The sequence below is a fragment of the Erpetoichthys calabaricus genome, chromosome 18 (genome assembly GCF_900747795.2).
Source record: "Erpetoichthys calabaricus chromosome 18, fErpCal1.3, whole genome shotgun sequence".
NCBI lineage: Eukaryota > Metazoa > Chordata > Cladistia > Polypteriformes > Polypteridae > Erpetoichthys > Erpetoichthys calabaricus.
In genome coordinates this window covers 38,657,809-38,677,813 of record NC_041411.2, presented here as the reverse complement: position 1 = coordinate 38,677,813, position 20,005 = coordinate 38,657,809, and the positions used below count along the sequence as shown (strand labels likewise).

The window sequence follows — 20,005 nt, the reverse complement described above, 5'->3', positions numbered from 1 at the left end:
TCTCTCTCTCTCTCTCGTGCACCTGTGTGTGTGTCTCTCTCTCGTGCACCTGTGTGTGTGTCTCTCTCTCGTGCGCCTCTGTGTGTGTGTCTCTCTCTCGTGCGCCTCTGTGTGTCTCTCTCGTGCGTGTATGTGTGTGTGTGTGTGTCTCTCTCGCGCGCGCCTGTGTGTGTGTGTCTCTCTCGCGCGCACGCCTGTGTGTGTGTGTCTCTCTCGCGCGCACGCCTGTGTGTGTGTGTCTCTCTCGCGCGCGCGTGTGTGTGTGTGTGTGTGTGTGTCCCTCGCGCCTGTGTGTGTGTGTGTGTGTCCCGCACGCGCACGCTCTCTCTCTCTCTCTCTCTCTCTCTCTCTCTCTCTCTCGCTTGCCCGCTCGCTGCACAGGGAGAAACTGAACACATGCGGAAATCATCGGCACGCACGGCTGCTTAGTGAATTATTGTTGGTGGGCAGGGCCTTGTGAGTTGGCGGGCGTGGCTCTGTCTTGTGTGTGTCTTGCTTGCCATGGACGGTTTCTGAGAAGCATGACGACTGAACCTATTTTAATTTTGAGTTTATGCGGAGGCATGCCAGTGGGAGTAAGACTCTTAAGAAATTCTTCGGGGAATGAAACATCGCTTCCGCAAGCGAACTATGGTACTTAGCGAAATGAGAAGTCGCAAAATCGACCGGAATGTTCAAGCAATAGAATAGAATAGAATAAAACCCAATCTAAATCTGTTAAGCAGTTCTCTCGTGAAAAGCGGATGGACATACAGACAGAACACACTTGGACTACGAAATTTTTAAAACAATTTCTTAGCGAGCACCTATGGGCCAAAGGTAATCTCCATTCCAAATTTCAAGTCCCAAGTCCTCATGGTTCAGGAGATTTCGTGATGAGTGAGTCAGTGGTATTTGGCTTTTATACAGTATATATAGATAAACAAAATGCACTCAATTCTTTCCTTGCATGTTATTTATTTATTCATTTGATTTATTTATTGCATATATTGCATGTAAGAGTTTTGCTTGTATTCACCAGTGTAGGCAATTATGCAGTGCATCTATTTACATGAACTTGAATGACACAGTGCCTATATTGAAACAGAATTAAACTCTCAAGCAAAAAATATGTCAGGAAAAATAAACAGTCTACCATACATCTCATTTTACAGACGTTAATGATCTTTCATTTTGATAAAATTATAACCATTGAAGAATAAAAACAAAGAAAGAGGGGGACAAAATATAATACAATAGCAAAAGGAGTACAAAAAGTATATGACATGGTCCCCACAATATTAAACAGTAATCCTCTTAAAAGGTGCATAAAGCAACTCACACTTTTATTCACATTTACATTGCCAAAAAATAAATATAGAACTTTGGACATCACTGTAGGTAGCTAATCAGACATATTCTTGCTGTGTACTATTAATTTGTTTCACAGACAAATGTTTTCTCTTTTTTCTACAGTTGGAGTATAAGCATATCAATGGACTTGTTCAGGACAACGAATTAATGGGCCATATTGAATCAGCAACCTTTGGTATATTCAGCAATCCCACACTTTATCCACGTGCTTGACATTTGAGATTCTCCTCCTAAAATCTTACATCAAGGCTGAGTTGTCTTTTCTTATACCGTTATGTTCGTGTCTTACCGACAGTTCAACCGCTTCATTTAATCTTAAAGACAGCACAAAGTGACCATTAATTTCTCACTACTTACACTTACACATGCGTAATACTAATCAGGGATAAAAAGTCTGAAGTACATGACACCATAAAAGCATCATTGAAACTTAGACACGGCGATTAAGATAAAAAAGATGCAAACAAATGACACTAAAAATGAGCAAACATTACAGTAGACATAAAATATAAAGTACTATATGCAACACTTACAAAAAAAGCATTCTGACTTTTGCTCCTTTTCTTAAGGACCAAGGTTTGTGGTAATGTTAGGAAAAACAAGTCATCTCTAAAATCAATTATGTTAATGAAAGTTATTTAAGTAAGCAATGCAAATGAGTCCCCTAGGGGGTAAATCCTTGTCTTAGGGGAGGAAATGACAGCCTTACAGTCCGCTACACCTGGATTGAAGTTAACACTTTACTGCTATTTGTCAGGTACAGGATTGGAGACTTTTCTTTTTTCCCCCCTCACAGAAAAGGCTAATTATTTACTTATTCACGCGGCAAATTGTAAATTAAATGTTTGCAATTTGTGCTGGGTGGCATAATTACAATTTAAAAAGGAAAGTTAATCATGTGTACAGACGTTGTGCACAGTGGCAGGTTTATAATGGGAGTTATAATGCATGGCACATTCAAACACATTGCTCTTTCCTAACAGAGGTTCTCCTTATAATTGATACAGTAAAAGATTGTCTTATGCATGCATCTAGTTTTACAAAATAAGCAGCTTTTTAAAATGAATACATCATCCTTTTAATAAGGAATAGTAAACTAATCAATGTAGATGCTTCAACATGTACACAAGCACAAAGTGCACCAATTGTTTACATACAGTAAGACTGCAGGCAGTTAAAATACGAATAACATACTTAAGGAATATCAATGTCAGGATGGCTGAATGGCCACAAGTACAGGTTTAAAATTAAACCATATTCATATTTATTTGACTTACTTTACAGCAGACGTCATTAATATTCCTGGAAAACTAAAATGTATGCTGCAGGGTGCCAAATTCTGCATCTTGAAAAATATTATGTGTTTAGACTTTCTTACAAGAAATTTCTCATAGCTAATTTGTACTTCTATGAGGGCACTCCTGTGAAAAAACAGCTTACAGCTTGGCTATTTATACATAAATTGTACTTACAAAAATACAACAAAATGTGTGAATATTTCTTTTAACTAGGTGTAACCATTTTTGTCATTACAAATAAATCGTTAAGATTCCCCTTTAATGTGTTTCTTATTAATTATTATTAATGAGGCTTAATCTACTATATAATAAAACACTAAGGTCTGTGTGACCAGACTCTCTGATACTGTAAATATGATTGGTCAGTTTGGCTACATTGTGATTGGTCAGTTTGGCTTTGGTGATGTGATCAAAAGAGGAAGTGCGAGTGTGAGACACGCGAGAAAGAGAAAAGCCAACGAGGCACGCTGAGAGTGACAATTTCGAGGGGATACAAGTATAAAACTGGACAGAAGGTGAGAAAGACACCTCAAAATTAATGGCAGCATCTGGGAAGCAGGCTTTACAGGAAGACACTTGAGAGAGGGAGAACTGGTAAAGAGATGTCGGTAAATGAGTAAGACACACGCTGACAGTCGCCGTCAGAGACTGAAAGTATAAAACCAAATAAGAGATGAGAAATGTGCTTCGGTAATAACAAGAATTTAAAAAATACGCTTTACAGGAACGCGCTTGAGAGAGTGAGTGCCAGTGAAGAGATATTCACAAATAGAGAGGAAAGGTGCTGAAGGTACACACAGAACAAGAAACAGGATCATTTAAAATGGTTAGTTCTATATAAGATTAGGCAAATAATAAGGACCACAAACAAATCCCTTTTATAAAGCGCAAAGAAAAAAATTATATCCTCTGACCTACCTTATTCATCAGAAGCCATACACTTTCTTGCAACTACCCCCTCAGAAATACTGAATTAGCAATGAATACTATTCAATATATTACAGTTCCATTAATCAAAGGACATCTTCAGTTAAAAGGTTTTAGGATATGACCAGAAAGAAAACATTTATGGAAGCAAAGAAAAACAAATAAAAGCCGCCAGAAATGAAACACCGAAAGAAATGGAAACACCAAAGGAATAAAGGAAGACATATCAAGAAATGACAAATATATTAGAATAAATGCTGAAAAGCAAATGGAAGACTGGTGAGATGAACAATACAGAGAAATACAGGGAAGATTACAGAACCAGACTTACATAAACAGTAAAGCAGCTGACTATGGATCCTAGAACTACTGTAAATCATAAGATTTATCGGTAATAGCAAATGTTGCATCTAATCTCTGATGTTGTATTCCTTGTGTTTTTTGGAGCTTGTTGTTTGCTCTGAATTACAGTCACTATTTTGCATTTTTATTTTTTTTCTGATTCTGTTTCACACAATTTTTCTCTTTCCATTGGGGATTTTGAACTATGATGCATCTACAGTAATCCCTCCTCCATCGCGGGGGTTGCGTTCCAGAGCCACCCGCGAAATAAGAAAATCTGCGAAGTAGAAACCATATGTTTATATGGTTATTTTTATATTGTCATGCTTGGGTCACAGATTTGCGCAGAAACACAGGAGGTTGTAGAGAGACAGGAACGTTATTCAAACACTGCAAACAAACATTTGTCTCTTTTTCAAAAGTTTAAACTGTGCTCCATGACAAGACAGAGATCACAGTTCCGTCTCACAATTAAAAGAATGCAAACATATCTTCCTTTTCAAAGGAGTGCGTGTCAGGAGCAGATCATGTCACAGAGAGAGATAGAGAGAGACAAAAGCAAACAAATCAATAGGGCTGTTTGGCTTTTAAGTATGCGAAGCACCGCGGCACAAAGCTGTTGAAGGCGGCAGCTCACACCCCCTCCGTCAGGAGCAGACAAAGGGAGAGAGAGAGAGTTTGTTTTTCAAGCAAAAATCAATACGTGCCCTTCGAGCTTTTAAGTATGCGAAGCACCGTGCAGCATGTCCTTCAGGAAGCAGCTGCACACAGAAGGTAGCACCGTCCCTATCGTCTAGGTGTGCGAACAGCCCCCCTGCTCACACCCCCCTACGTCAGCGCAAGAGAGAGAGAGAGAGAGAAAGTTAGTTGGGTAGCTTCTCAGCCATCTGCCAATAGCGTCCCTTGTATGAAATCAACTGGGCAAACCAACTGAGGAAGCATGTACCAGAAATTAAAAGACCCATTGTCCTCAGAAACCCGCGAAGCAGCGAAAAATCCGCGATATATATTTAAATATGCTTACATATAAAATCCGCGATGGAGTGAAGCCACGAAAGGCGAATCGCGATATAGCGAGGGATCACTGTATTCCAGTCATTTTCAAAAGCTCGACTTCATTTTCATGCACTACTCTCACTTTTCCAGAACTATTTATTTAATGATATTTTAGCAAAAGGTACACGTTTTATGAGTAAATGACTGGATAACCGATGTATGGATTATAGGACACAAGTAACTTAAGATTTCTTCATGGATGTTTCAATACAGTTTTCTGTTTTTCAATGTTGGCTCCCATTGAAGCCAGTTTTATCATACAATTTGTAATTTCTGTTCTCCATGAAAAGTTTCAAAAGTTTTGTCAGCCATTCCTACAAACAACATGGGGTAAGTAACAGATAAAATAAAGCATCACTTTCAGTGAAGTATTCCTTAATCCTCTCCTTCTGTCCCTGTAGGATGTCAATGATGTAAATTGAAATGAACACAAAGAAAAACCCAGAGTATGTGGTTATGACAAAACATAAATTGCAAAAGTAACATTTTAAACATGAATAATATGAAATGAACAGCACTCCCCACCCCAACATGGTATATATATATATATATATATATATATATATATATATATATATATATATATATATATATATATATATACTGTATATATATATATATATATATACCATGTTGGGGTGGGGAGTGCTGTTCATTTTATATATATATATATATATATATACATATATACATATATATATATATATATATATATATATATATATATATATATATACATATATACATATATATATTTATATATATATATATATATATACATATATATATACATATATACATATATATATTTATATATATATATATATATATATATATATATATATATATATAAAAATATATAAAAATGAAAAGTTTGTCTCTCTGTCTGTCTGTCTGCTTTCACGAAAGAGCTACTTAAAGGATTTAGATTGGGTTTTATTCTATTCTATTCTATTGCTTGAACATTCCGGTTGATTTTGCAACTTCTCTCATCGCGCTACGCATCATAGTTCGGTTCCGGCAGTGATTTATTAGCGAGAATCCAAAAGACAGATTGTGGGCGAGGGGAGGGGGAAGTGTGACGTCAGGAATGGGGAGCCGGGCACGGCCCAACTCACTCATGTGCCTGCCTCCGTTCGATTCGGTGTACATGTCGGAGCACACCTTGCCTCTGCTTAGCTAGCGATACCTATTTGTTTACCATCTAGAGATTGTTAAGGAGTAACGTTTCACGTTTTTGAGAGACAGATCAGAGCTATGTGTGTTTTACAGGGTAGCTGCTGATTACCAGAGATATCACAGCCATGTGCTCTTCTCCCTACGCGGGGGTTCTCTCCCATCAGAGCTCAACACGATCAGATACAGTGCCAATGTTTGACATTGGAGCGTACCTAACATCTCCCAACTTTTGACAAAGAGATCACAGCTACATTCTCACCCCTGATAGCAAAACCAAAAATATTGTATATGAAGAGGCCCTGGGATAAGAAAGCTATCAATATAAATTCTTCTCTATACAAATTACATTTTTTAAATTGATTTTTAAAGTTTCTCCTGTTTCACTACTACATGGGGGACAGCTAGTACAACATAAGTTCACTAAGTCTGAAGTACCGGTTCCTGCATATTAAGACTTATAAAGTTTATACAGTTCTCATGAAACTCATGCATTCTCCTGACTGAGAAGATGTGAGATGATCACCCCATAGCTACTACTCCTTTCTCAAATTTGAATGTTGCACTACTTAAATTTAGGTTGAATGTCTCATAGCCCTATACTGTTTATTTGATAATATTATTACATATAATAATATAAATTGTATATTTATTTGAAATTGACCTGTTGTGAGCCTGAGTGTGAGTGTGAGTAAGGTCCACCAAAAGACTGACACCTTTGAAGCTGGTTCCTGCTGTCATATCTCAGCCTGGGTTCCTCCTCTGGCTGTGATTGAAATTCATGTTTAATTTCCCTTTTGCTCATTTTTGATTCTTTAATTTTCTTATATAATATTCATTGTTAATTTCTAGTTTTGTGTATGTTTATACAGTATATAGCCTGTATTGTACAACATGTGTTTTAGAGGTGGTTTACCCAACTGCCAATCAGCGCCAGGCACCGGCCTCCACCCTATGAATGGCCCTCCATTGTTCCTGGCAGTTCCTTTTCAAAAGGGCTAGGGAGTGGAGTGTGAACTTGTGGTTTACCGTGCTTTGTGCTTATTGTGATTTATTGGATTTTTGAATTTGTGCTCTGTTTTTGACTTCACCTTGGGATTCTCTATTGGGACTGCGTTAGCTGTGGATTGCCTTGTCTTCTCAGTCAATTCCTTTTATGCTCTAAGGCGCTTCTTTTTTGTTAAAAATAAATGTTTCATTTTATAAAGATTTTTCAAGGCCCCTTTTGTTTCTAGTTTCTAGAGGGCAATTTTTGGAAGTATTATGTGCTTTTGGAACTCACAGTTTACGATACCTGCATTGTGTCTACTTTTGTTAGGCTCCCATCTGCTGTGACCACGGACAGGATTAACAGCAGCAGAGAATGCACTTGATATCATGGAGGAGAGTTGGGGAGCATCGTCACCTGACTGTGTTCAGTTCTTGCCTGAGGTGCCTTCTGTATGATTTGCTTTGCTCTCCTCCAAGGACAAGAGTTTCCACCTTCAAGCCAAAGACAAGCCCTTCAAGTTGAACGGTTTCTCTATTTTTTTTTTCCCCAATTGTGGGGATGTATGAAGTCGAGTTTGTTAAAGTCCAGGGAGCACAGATGTACCATCAAGGGTTGGCTGCTGCCTGAATAAAGAGTTACAAAGGAGATTAATGGACAGAAAATTACAATATAATCTACAGTAGAAGGGTAAATGCGGAGTGGTGGCTCTGAGGCTAGAGATCTGCACTGGCAATCGGAAGGTTGCCGGTTCGAATCCCGTCAATGCCATTAGGGACTCTGCTCTGTTGGGCCCTTAAGCAAGGCCCTTAACCTGCAATTGCTGAGCGCTTTGAGTAGTGAGAAAAGCGCTATATAAATGCAAAAAATTATTATTATTATTATTATTAAATGGTATGATGAAACTCATAGTCATTCCACTAGCGGTAATTTGTATTTAGAGTTTGAAAATGTTTTAATTGACCATGATGTGAAAAATTCCATAAAAACAAAGTTTTAACAGCTCAAAATAGTCTTTCTGACCAACAGAAGATCCAGTTCAAGGTCATGTGGTACTAGAGATCATCCCGACAGCATCAGTCATAAAGCAGAAATCAACCTGGACAAGGTGAACTTAGTATCAGTAACAGCAATCGTAGGATTAGCATTGTTGTCTCGCTAACGTCTTGCTAACATGGAACAGTCACGTGTATATCACTGGTCACATTCACGAACACACCAACTACCTGTCGTTCCAGTTTACACTGTCATATTCATCTAACAATCACGATAAACACGTTTGGGATGTGGGAGCAAAGTCAGAAAGCAAAACCGATGCAGACACAGAGAGAATAGAATAGAATAGAATACCTTTTATTGTCACTATACACATGTACAATGAGATTAAAAGCAGCTACTTCAGTGCAGACATATATGTAGAACACAACAAGTAAATAAACAAATAAACAAATGGTGCAAAAAGTTGCAAAAAAAAGTTCTGCGACGCTATATACAAATGGAAAGAATAATAACTAAATCGAGTTATTGCACATTATTTAAATACTGGAAAGAATAAATAACTATTGCCCTATTGGGTTATTGCACATAATTTAAATATTGCACAATAATGATGATCATGTGCAGTGAGTAGTGGATGTTGGACCCTGAGAGTAATGATATTGTACAGTATACAGATATTGCAGTTATTACCAGTACCATTTAGATATTGGATATTGCACAGTTGATGGATAGAAGGAAGTCCAGGGGTCGGGGGGTTAGACTGTGTAGTCAGTGCATGTGTGAGTTTAGAATGGTTATGGCTTTTGGGATAAAACTGTTCTTGAGTCTGTTTGTCCTTGTTGTGATGCACCTGTAGCGCCTCTCTAAGGGCAGCAGGTCAAACAGATCAGAGCCAGGGTGGGAGCGGTCCTTAATGATGTTTTTTGCTCTGCTGAGGCAGCGGGAGATGTAAATGTCCATCAAGGAGGGGAGAGGGCAGCTGATGATCTTCTGTGCTGCCATTACTACTCGCTGAAGCCTGTCCCTGTCTGCCATGGTGCAGCTGCCGTACCATACTGTGATACAGTACGTCAGCAGGCTCTCGATGGACGAGCAGTAGAAGGTCAGTAGCAGTTTGGAGTCCAGGTTGTGCTTTCTGAGGACCCTCAGGAAGTGTAACCGCTGCTGAGCCTTCTTGATGACTGCTGTGATGTTGTCTGTCTGTTCTACACAGGCCGTGTCCAGGCTTGCACTTAAACCCATGACACTGGAGTTTTGAGGCAGTGACACTTACACTTACTTTATTATGCCACCCCATTTAATAAGCCAATGCAAAGAAGATGTATTTTTCATATAAAGATCAAATTTAGCTCTAAGGGCCGACCTTTCACTCTTCAAAGTGAAACCATGAAATGAAAACCTTAATTAGCTGTACAGAACATATTCTGGGGCAGAAAGCAAAGTAACAGAATGTCAAATATCATCAAACAAAAGCCTCAACTTTATATTTTTCTTATGGTTAACCAGTTCAAATGAGCTCTACATTTTCAGCAAAGAACAAAAGGAAAATATTACTCTGTGTTCTGAAGTCATCTTTGTTAAATTTACTTTGTGTTTTGGTAAACTGTGGTACTATTCCTCACAGCACATAGTATTTCATTTCACCACTACTTCTGTTGCCCCCAAGCTATTTTCTACCCCTTCTAAAGGATTGCTGCATTTATAATATTTGGATGCTCTCCTATTGAGTTTTAAGTTATTATGAAAAACAGTCATCTCTCTCAAAATAAGAATCCAATTCATTTTAGTTTATTGTTACACTATAAGAAAAACCTATAAGAGCAAATTTTATCTTATTGAAAGGAATGATGACATACAAGATAAAAAGAACAACCCTCAACCTTTTTTCGAGATTTCATTCCATAGAAAAAGCTATAAACCGTATCAGGTGTTGGAGAGTTTGAATTAAAAGTGTGTATGTTCATCGGCACAGGATTAAATCTCAAACATCTGTGGTTGTCATGTCAGCAGTTACTAGGAGTCAAGCCATTGTGACGGCAAGGCAAAGGGCTTAACAGCTTTACATGCAAAAAAGGTGTCAAGGCTGTGATTACAATTACTGATAAAAGACAGTTATCTGTGTTGCAGCATTCCTCTAACAAACCAAATTTACTAAACTGCCTCGGTGCCTGCTAGCTAACAGCGCATGGGGAAGCCTGGACACTGGAACCTATACAGATAATTATTTCAGAAACAGATGCGAATCGCTATCTATATCACTGTTCATTAATTGCACAGCAAAATGTGACCAATAAATATATCTGTTTCTTTTACTCCACATGGTTATTCTTCCCCCCGAAAAGACAAACGGTAAATAGAAAATGTGGCCTTTAGTCATGAGGCTGAAAAACAAATTATGTTGGAAAAGATTAAATCAAAATAGAGTGTTCAGTGTGTAACAATTTACCCATTTTTATTTGAGTTTGCTCAGTTTTAATGCAGATTACGTTAATAATTAGAACAATTACGATCACAATAACAATAAGAACATTACACAAATGGAGAAATTGTGATGTGATAACATTTTACTCAGCATCATATTTTCCACAAATGGGCAACGTAACATAACAATCTCAAGCCCACTTAATCCAATTCAGAGGCATCCCAGCAGCACTGAATTCAAGGCAGGAAACAACCCTGGAAGGAGTACCAGTCCATTACAGGACCCTCTTACACTCACAAACGACCATTTTGGAACTGTTAGTTAACATGACCTGCACAACTCTGGGCATGTCGGATGAAAAACTACCCAGACTGACAGAGGACGGCCTACCCAGCCATGTGAAGAATGTAGTAATTCAACACAAACGACGACTAGGCAGAGGATTCCAACTCAGGACACTGTATCCAGGAGAGAGCAGGGCTACAAATGGAAAACTACAACAAAAATAAAAACAGTGATATGCAGATTACTCTCACTGAGAAGAAAATGCAAGGTGAAGTTGATTATAAGTCGGGTGTAACACGGAAATTATTTTTTTTACATACATGTAGCTTCTGCCTTCACACTAGCCTCATATAAAGTTGGCTTTTACATTATGTTAGAGATTCAAATATCTTTATATATAATCCACTACTGTGGCTGTTCGTTTGTCTGTCCAGGATTTTAAATCACCTGTAGCTTGCAAACCGTTTGAACTATTGAACTGAAATGTGGTACACATATACTATGTGACGTCTACTATCCGCTTTCAGCGTAATGATTGACCTCCAATGTTATTCCACTTTTTATTTTATTTGTAGAATCAACTCTCGGCAGCCGCCAGCAGGGCAGCCATGCGGTGCATGGTGTACGGGCGCCGTTCTCATCCTTACCACTTTCGCCGTCACTTCCCCTACCTCTTTTTTATCTTAAATCATTCTTGAGGCAGGTTGAAGACTTAAATGCCAGCATAAGTGAAAAATTAAAGAAAACATACTAAGTAATTGCAACACAAACACTGACTTAATCAGTTTTAACGCGAAAAGATGCCGACAAAAGAGAAGAAGTGGGCCACTAGGGTGGAGAAAAGAAGAGCAGCTCAGGAAGCAGCAAGCGCATCAACCGCCGAGCAAATGAATGCTAAACGTACAGAAAAAGAGGATGAAAACTATGAACGCTCAAGTCGAGTGTATTTGCTGCACGTTATCGTGCAGTGCACCATTACTGGTAATGAAATATTTAATTCAATACATTTACAAAAAAGGCAAGAAAAGTACATTTTGTCAGACATTGGTAACTTACCCATAGAGCAAGCAGGGGCATCACAACAACCCTGCATAAACAAAGAATTTTCCTTTTTTACTTCAAATAACAGGTTTGTTAGTGTGTTTTGGAAGAGACCGTGTTAATTTTGTTAACAATGATTGCATTATGCTTTCTGCGGTCTGAAATGTGGTGATTGCCAACGCCAGCAGAAAAATTGATAATGTACGTATCATCACATGTCGTTAATGTGTTTTAAAACATTACAGACAAGTTGAATCCAGAAATGTTCCTCTTCACTAATGTGAAAAAAAAAATTTCAAGGGAAGAGGAAAAGGAGAGTGGCATCACCTAGTCAGTGTGGTTAGCCCATTGTTCTAACTTATCAGACTAAGAAAAACAAAAGTTAACAAAAAGTATGCAGATAATATTGGCTTAAAAACAACAAAAAAAAGAGTTGAGGTACAAGGAACATTTTCAAATTAGGTAATGTTAAAAATTGGGGTCCCTCAACGATTCTTTTTGCGTTCACTGCTATTTTTATTTATATACAGTGATCCCTCGCTATATCACGCTTCGTCTTTCGCGGCTTCACTCCATCGCGGATTTTAAATGTAAGCATATGTGAATATATATCGCGGATTTTTCACTGCTTCGCGGATGTCTGCGGTCTACAGTACGTGTGCTTCCTCAGTTGATTTGCCCATTTGAATTCAAACAAGGGACGCATTTGAATTCAAACAAGGGACGCTATTGGCGGATGGCTGAGAAGCTACCCAATCAGAGCATGTGGTTAAGTTGTGTGCTGCTGATTGGCTCAGCGACGGAGTGCTGAATTAACCAGGAAGTCTAATCTCACTCATTCAGCATTAACGCACGTTACTGCTACTGCTTCAGGATTGCAGAAAAGGTAAAAGTTTTGGATATGTTGAAGGAAGGAAACAGCTACACTGCTGCAGGACACAATTACAGCATCAACGAGTCCACGATTCTTTTTATTTAAAAAGGAGGAAAAGCATATAAGATCTACGGCCGCAGTGTCCTTTAACCAGGGCGCAAAACGAGTTGCAAGTGGACGTGATAAGGCAGTAGTCTGGATGAAATCTGCTTTAGGGATTTGGATTGAAGAGTGCTGGAAGAAGAACAACGGCGGTGCTACACAGTCGCCTGAAGAGGCTCCTTTAGAAGAGCTGTAACGCTATCCTTTGTTGTGCAGTAAAATTAAACTCATCGTTATCGGACAAGTCGTCGTGTCATTGTTGGTGAGTAACCATAATTAATTATTTATGTACAGTACTTATTACATGTACATAGTTTAGTGTCGCTGTACACACATTTTACTGTATACAATTTTTCTTGCATTGTACGTATTTATTGCTGGTGGCCTGTCTGTCGTAATGGCTGTAACGTATGTGATATCGGAGATGCTCGATATCTTTAAAATAATATTTAGGTTTTACTGTATGTAAACTGTGTTTACATACATAATTTCAACGAATCTTACCTAATATCTAAGAGAATACAAAGGGTTTATGCTGTATAATTGTGCGTGAAATGTTTATAATAGTGTGGGAGAGTTTATAAGGGCTTAAAATATATAAAAATAACCATATAAACATATAGTTTCTATTTCGCGGATTTTCTTATTTCGCAGGTGGCTCTGGAACGCAACCCCCGCGATGGAGGAGGGATTACTGTAAATGATATCAATAACTAACAAACTAGTGAAATTTTCAAAATACACTAAATTAGGTGGAATAGTAGAATATATACAGTATAGTATATGTATAGTCAAGCTCAGTCAAGAAGAAGAGGCCTGAATTGCCTCAAAAGCTTTCAGATTGTAATCTTATTAGTTAGCCAATAAAAGGTGTCATTTTGCTTGACTTTTCATTTCATCCATAATGGCTAACACGGTACAACACCCTAGTACTACAGGATACTAACTACAAAATCTGGGACTTAATTCTGCAAACAGTGCAACAGTATGATGTTCATATAGCACTCCTCACATTACTCCAATGATAAAAGCACTAACATAGACCATCAAGCACAATACTTTTAATCAATAGATAGATAGATAGATAGATAGATAGATAGATAGATAGATAGATAGATAGATAGATAGATAGATAGATAGATAGATAGATAGATAGATAGATAGATAGATAGATAGATAGATAGATAGATAGATAGATAGATAGATAGATAGATAGATAGATAGATAGATAGATACTTTATTAATCCCAAGGGGAAATTCATATACTCCAGCAGCAGCATACTGATAAAAATAATTTAAAGTAATTAAAGATACACAAAATATGCAGTTTAAAAATGTAGCGTTATAAGCCAAAGGCTTGGAGGAAACAGAGGTAAACAAATCACTCAAACGCACCCGATGCTCTTTTATCGCATCACACATGGTAATAGGCTAATAACTATTATCTGTCACCAGTTGTATATTTTACCAGAAACAGAAAAACGCACGAGGTTAATTGTAAAGTCAGAGAGATACGTAAGAATTTATTTGTCAGTGGACAAATGAACTGCTTCTCCTAGGAAGAAGCACCCTCAGTGTGGAAAACAAATAGGTGGTTTGCCGATACTGGCACGTTAAAGGCATAATACAGTATTTCTATCAGTGATGAGAAGAGGATCCAATAAGATATCTCATTTGAGGGAATGGAACGGGAGAAAATTATAGCTTTTCAAGGGGGTGTTCTATAAAAGTAAATATGGTAAATATCAAACAAAAAACAGCACACAGTGCTTTTAAGTGTTAACATACTTTATAAAAATGAATTGGATTAAAGTGTTATGGCATTGTGGTGCAGCATAGTGGTTTATATAACACAAAATAATAAGTTTCATAAAACTTAAGAAATGTTGTATTAGTATTATACTTTACTAAGCAATTTTGAATGTCAAAAAAACGTTTTGGCATATACAGAATATCCTTTTTTATTTCAGAAATTTGACACACATATCTAAAAAATCAGCTTGGAATAGTCCATATATCTCCATGTAAATTTCACTGTAGTAATACTGCAGGAAATCACTCAATGAAATATTTTATAATACAGTAAAACCTATTGTTCAGTACAATAATATACGATCAAGGGCATTAGCTTATATAATATTTCTCATGTACACACATGAATGTAAATTAAAATGAACAGGTACTTGATTCAAATGAACTGATCAGGTCAGGTTGGGGAGCATGCACTGGTACAGAGCGTTGCTGCACCCACCACACGATGAAACAGCTCAGAATCCTGGTTGTCAACCCCCCAGGCAGACATGCGGTCCAGTCCCACCCTCCAGAAATGACCCTCTATCTGCTGCAGCCAGGTATTACGTGGGCGACCCCCTGGGTTGGTCCAGTCACTCCAACAATGGGGATCTTACGAGCTGGATCACCCTCAGAGAAACGCGTCACATGGCCGTAGTGCCATAACTGACGCTCCCTCACAATGCAGGTAATGTGCCTCATTCGGGAATCCATGAACAACTGCTCATTCAACACAAAGTCAAACCAGTGGTACCCAAGGATTCTCCAAAGAGACACAGTACCAAAGGAGTCCAGTCTTCATCTCAGGTCACAGGATAGCGTCTATGTCTCATAACCATATAACAAAACAGGAAGCTCCAGGACTTTAAAGACTTAGACCTTCATCCTTTTGCATAGATATCGGGAGCGCCACACACCCCTTTCCAGCAACCTCATGACCCCCATGCTCTCCCAATCCATCTATTGACTTCATAGGAAGAGTCACCAGAGACATGAATGTCACTGCCAAGGTAAGTAAACCTCTCAACAAGGTCGACACTCTCTCTGCAAACAGACACACTGCTGATGGCTGTGCCTAAGAGGTCATTAAAGGCCTGGATCTTTTATCAGGACACTTGCAAGCCCAGACACTCAGACTCCTCACTCAGTCTCTCGAGAGCCCCGATCAGAGCCTTCATTGACTCCGTGAAGATCACAGCATCGTCAGCAAAGTGGAGATCAGTGAATCAAATGAACAACTTCAATAATATTTAATTTGAAACTAAACACAAGCTGCCTAGACCATCACATTGGTACAGGGTGTCTTAATGCCTCTATACACTTTGACCTTTACAGATCTAAGTGTGCGGGTGTGTGTATGTCTCTCTGATCATTTCTTTCTCTTCATTATTAAGCATATGCTCTGGTAGAGCAAACAATCTGTCTACTGTGTTCGTGTATATATTTCTTGGAGTGTGTATGTCGGCTATGCCCAGCAGGCACGAGATTTCAGAGGGCAAATGGAAGAAAACAACACAGTCAAAAAAAAACAGAGTGAGGGTCAGAACCAGGAGAACAACTATCAGTAACTAAGACCAAGAATTGAGAGAAATGAAATCAAAGTCAGAAGGACTGCAGAGAGTTTAAAAACAAGAGAAAAAAAACAAAGATTATTTCTTCGAAAGATTTGATGGGTTTGGAATCTACGTAGTTGGATGAGGAACTATACCGTTACATGACCATTTATCCCGTCACATCATGACCGGCATGACTATGATCTCTGAGAACATACCCACTATAGGATAGTCCTGGCAACAGGACTCAACAATAGCGCCATTAAAATGGTGGTGATAAAACAGTCCAAATCAAAATCAAAACCAGAAGCATTATTCAATAATAAATTAAACCAATCAATTCCCTGGGGTAAAAAATACTCCAAAAGAGGCAAAGGTTTATATTGGTTATATAGGTGAGATGCAAAAAATATTTAAAATACAAGACTCTGACATATGCATGCAGACATATAAAGTATAATTAAGCAAATTGTGTATCTCAAAAAATACTCATGCAAAAAATCTGCAAATTAATAGACCTGGTCCCATGACCAAATGGTGCAGACTACAAAACTCCTGATTGAATTCAACAACTTCTACAGCAGATTTCTCTTGGACATAGGTCAAAGCTTTCTTGAAAGTGTTGGAATAAGTAGACCCAACACAACAGGCCTGGAGCTTGTAACAAGACAAAGATGATGCGACTGATCAGGAGTTATCGCAGTATGTAGGTCTCAGTGTTAGGGCGGATATCTCAGAAACCGCTTGTTCTAAAATGTCCTTTTTTCTGGGATGTAGTCGTCCAGGAACTCTACACAACACAATTTTTAGATGAAAAGCATACTTTAAAGACATTAAAACTAATTCCCACATACACACAGAGACACCATGATAAAATCAACATTTTTTGAACATCGAAGAATCACAATCTGAACTTAACTCGACAGCAATTTTTTGACTACATCACCACATTTAATAAAACAAATTGAAGAATGTCCATTGAAATAAAACATATGCAGTGCACTGCCAAAATAAATATTAATTATTGGTAGGAGGGTAAAAAACCTTGAGTATTGTTTTGATGCACATGATAAGAGAACATTAGAACAGCTAGGGTTAGGGTTACTGAAATTGCAATGATGATTTTTTGGTCTGAGTAAATACAGCATATGCTAAAATGTAAATGCTCCCAAAAGGAAGGTGTCCATTATCTCAACTCTGAGTTTCAAAAGGAAAAGAAAAATGCACAATCCTTGTTACTGCTGGACTGAAACAAAATGTTGACTTTACTGCTAATACCAGCTTTCACACATCAATACCAATACCAAACCAAATAACTGATAAGTTGGAATTTTTCACAAAATAAAGCACAAAGAAAAATCCAAAAAATTATTTATGAAACAGACTAATCCTATTAAATATTTTTAGTGTCTGAAATATTTCAACAGAAATGTTTCGAAACAATAAGCAAAATACAGTTGGAAAATCTTTCCGGTCAACTTAAACATTAATCTGGAATGACAAATATTATTAGTGAAATACACATTAATGAAAAAGGTGTATTCAATGTATAGACTAAATTGGAGATGGACACTATTTAGTATGGTGTTTTGGAATGCATTTTACAGAATCACAATGATTGTTTGTGTCTGTGTATCAAAGAAGCTTCCAGAAAGCATTCTTTGTGAACTCACGCAGTGTGAAAATGTTGCTGTTGTTAACCCATCGAAATACATTAACCGTATCTTTTCTTATTTTAACATTTTAGACCTTGTTGAGTTATGAACTCTTGTAAGAATTTGGAATGAGTAAGGGTTACATGGTCACCTCCTTTGGCAAGACAAGTCTTGTAACACTGTTGGCAAACTTCAGATTCACTTTTATCATTTGCCTTTGACTGCCCTGTTTATCAACAAGTTGGGGACGACTAGTGTTATCAACCACATCCATCTCTGTTTTTGTGAACTGAATTGACAAAAATGTAACAAAGCTTAGCTACATTCTTAAAAATAAAGGTGCCAACAGTAGTTCTTCACAGCAGTGCCATAGGGGAACCATTTTTGCTTCACAAAAGGCCCATCCACATGAAGGTTCCAGAAATCAGCTTTATTTATTTAGATCTGTAACAGGCTCCTTACAGTAAATAACAATGAATAAATGGTAAAAGATTTGTGAAATACCAGTGGCTCATGATTTTAAAGGGACTCTTGCTGCATACACTAACTCCAGGTAAGTTCAGGTTTTCTTAATATTTTAGTGTCCTGCTTTGTAGCTTACCAAATATTAAAGATTTCTGTTTTGTTCTATAAATTAGAAAGTTTTTCAATGGCAGAGTTAAAGATGTTAAGATTTGCATTCGGTGTGAAGAGGATGGACAGGATTAGAAATGAGGACATTAGAGGGTCAGTTCAAGTTGGATGCTTGGGAGACAAAGTCAGAGAGAAGAGATTGCATTGGTTTGGAAATGTGCAGAGGAGAGATGCTGGGTATATTGGGAGAAGGATGCTAAGGATAGAGCTGCCAGGGAAGAGGAAAAGAGGAAGGCCTAACTGAAGGTTTATGGATGTGGTGAGAGAGGACATGCAGGTGATGGGTGTAACAGAACAAGATGATGAGGACAGGAAGATATGGAAGAAGATGATACGCTGTGGCGACCCCTAAAGGGAGCAGGTGGAAGAAGAAGAAGAAGAAGAAGAAGAAGAAGAAGAAGAAGAAGAAGAAGAAGAAGAAGAAGAAGAAGAAGAAGAAGAAGAAGAAGAAGAAGAAGAAGAAGAAGAAGAAGAAGAAGAAGAAGAAGAAGAAGAAGAAGAAGAATTTTCAAAGCAGAAAGAACCAGCTTCATATGCAAAGGATCCTTCCCACAATGAAACAGTGCCTTGTCAAGCAATGGTTCTATGAAAAACCACACAACCCTATAAGGAACCATAAAATGCCACTAAAGAACAATTAATTTTTATGTAATTTAGTTTTGTGGTAGTCACAAAGATGCATCACCAAATGCAAAGAAATCAATTTGCCTATTCCATGCCATCTGTTGCCTTTCTTAAAGACACAGCACTTACTTTTCAATAAAGGCAACGTAAAGCAATTTTAGTCACATTTTCATGTAGTTAAGATTACTGAATGTTGCATAATGCTGGTATAGTGTGATTTTTTAAAATCTGGTAGTGCTGCACTTTTTATTATCAGTATAACATGCAACACTAATGCTTTTATGTAAGCAACATAAGTGTATGTATAGTAATGGAAACAAACCACAATAAAAATTTCTTTAATAAATGTTCAAACTCACAATAATGAATTAAGAATTAAACAACAAAGAAAAAAGGAACTTGGACTGCAAGCACTTAACACAAATCCAAATATGATCTGCAAATTTGACCTCTTAGACAGAAATCCATGAAACTAACACTGACTAACCAGCCAGCAGTCAGGACTGTTTGCATCCTCTAACTGATTGTGTTGCAGACTGCTAGGTATTTTAACTCTGTATCTTTATCAGCTTGAACTATGCATCTTTCATAACATTCTTTTAGAAAGGTCTTAAAAACAGATTGCTAGACATATTTTTGGAATGTGAAACAACCTTGTCAATTAGCCCGGGAAATGAACATATAAACATGATAACGGTTTTAAGATTATAAATCATCTGCGTAATCTTTGTCAAGTCCGTGTGGAGTGAGGCTTTTAAGTTTGGGATGCAGAAAAGAAAAGAAACATCAAGGAGAGAAGATCACCATCCACTTTAATTGACAAAATACAAGACTTCTGCAGACAGAAGAAAATTCTGAAGCAGCTATACACCCTGGCTTGAAGGGA

General features: G+C 37.7%; 1 protein-coding gene across 2 annotated transcripts in view; it reads right to left on the bottom strand.

Moving 5' to 3' along the window:
• Positions 1–20,005, bottom strand: part of LOC114668740 (MICOS complex subunit mic25-a-like) — a 487,502-nt gene that overhangs the window by 413,460 nt on the left and 54,037 nt on the right. The gene's annotated exons all lie outside the window — the stretch shown is intronic.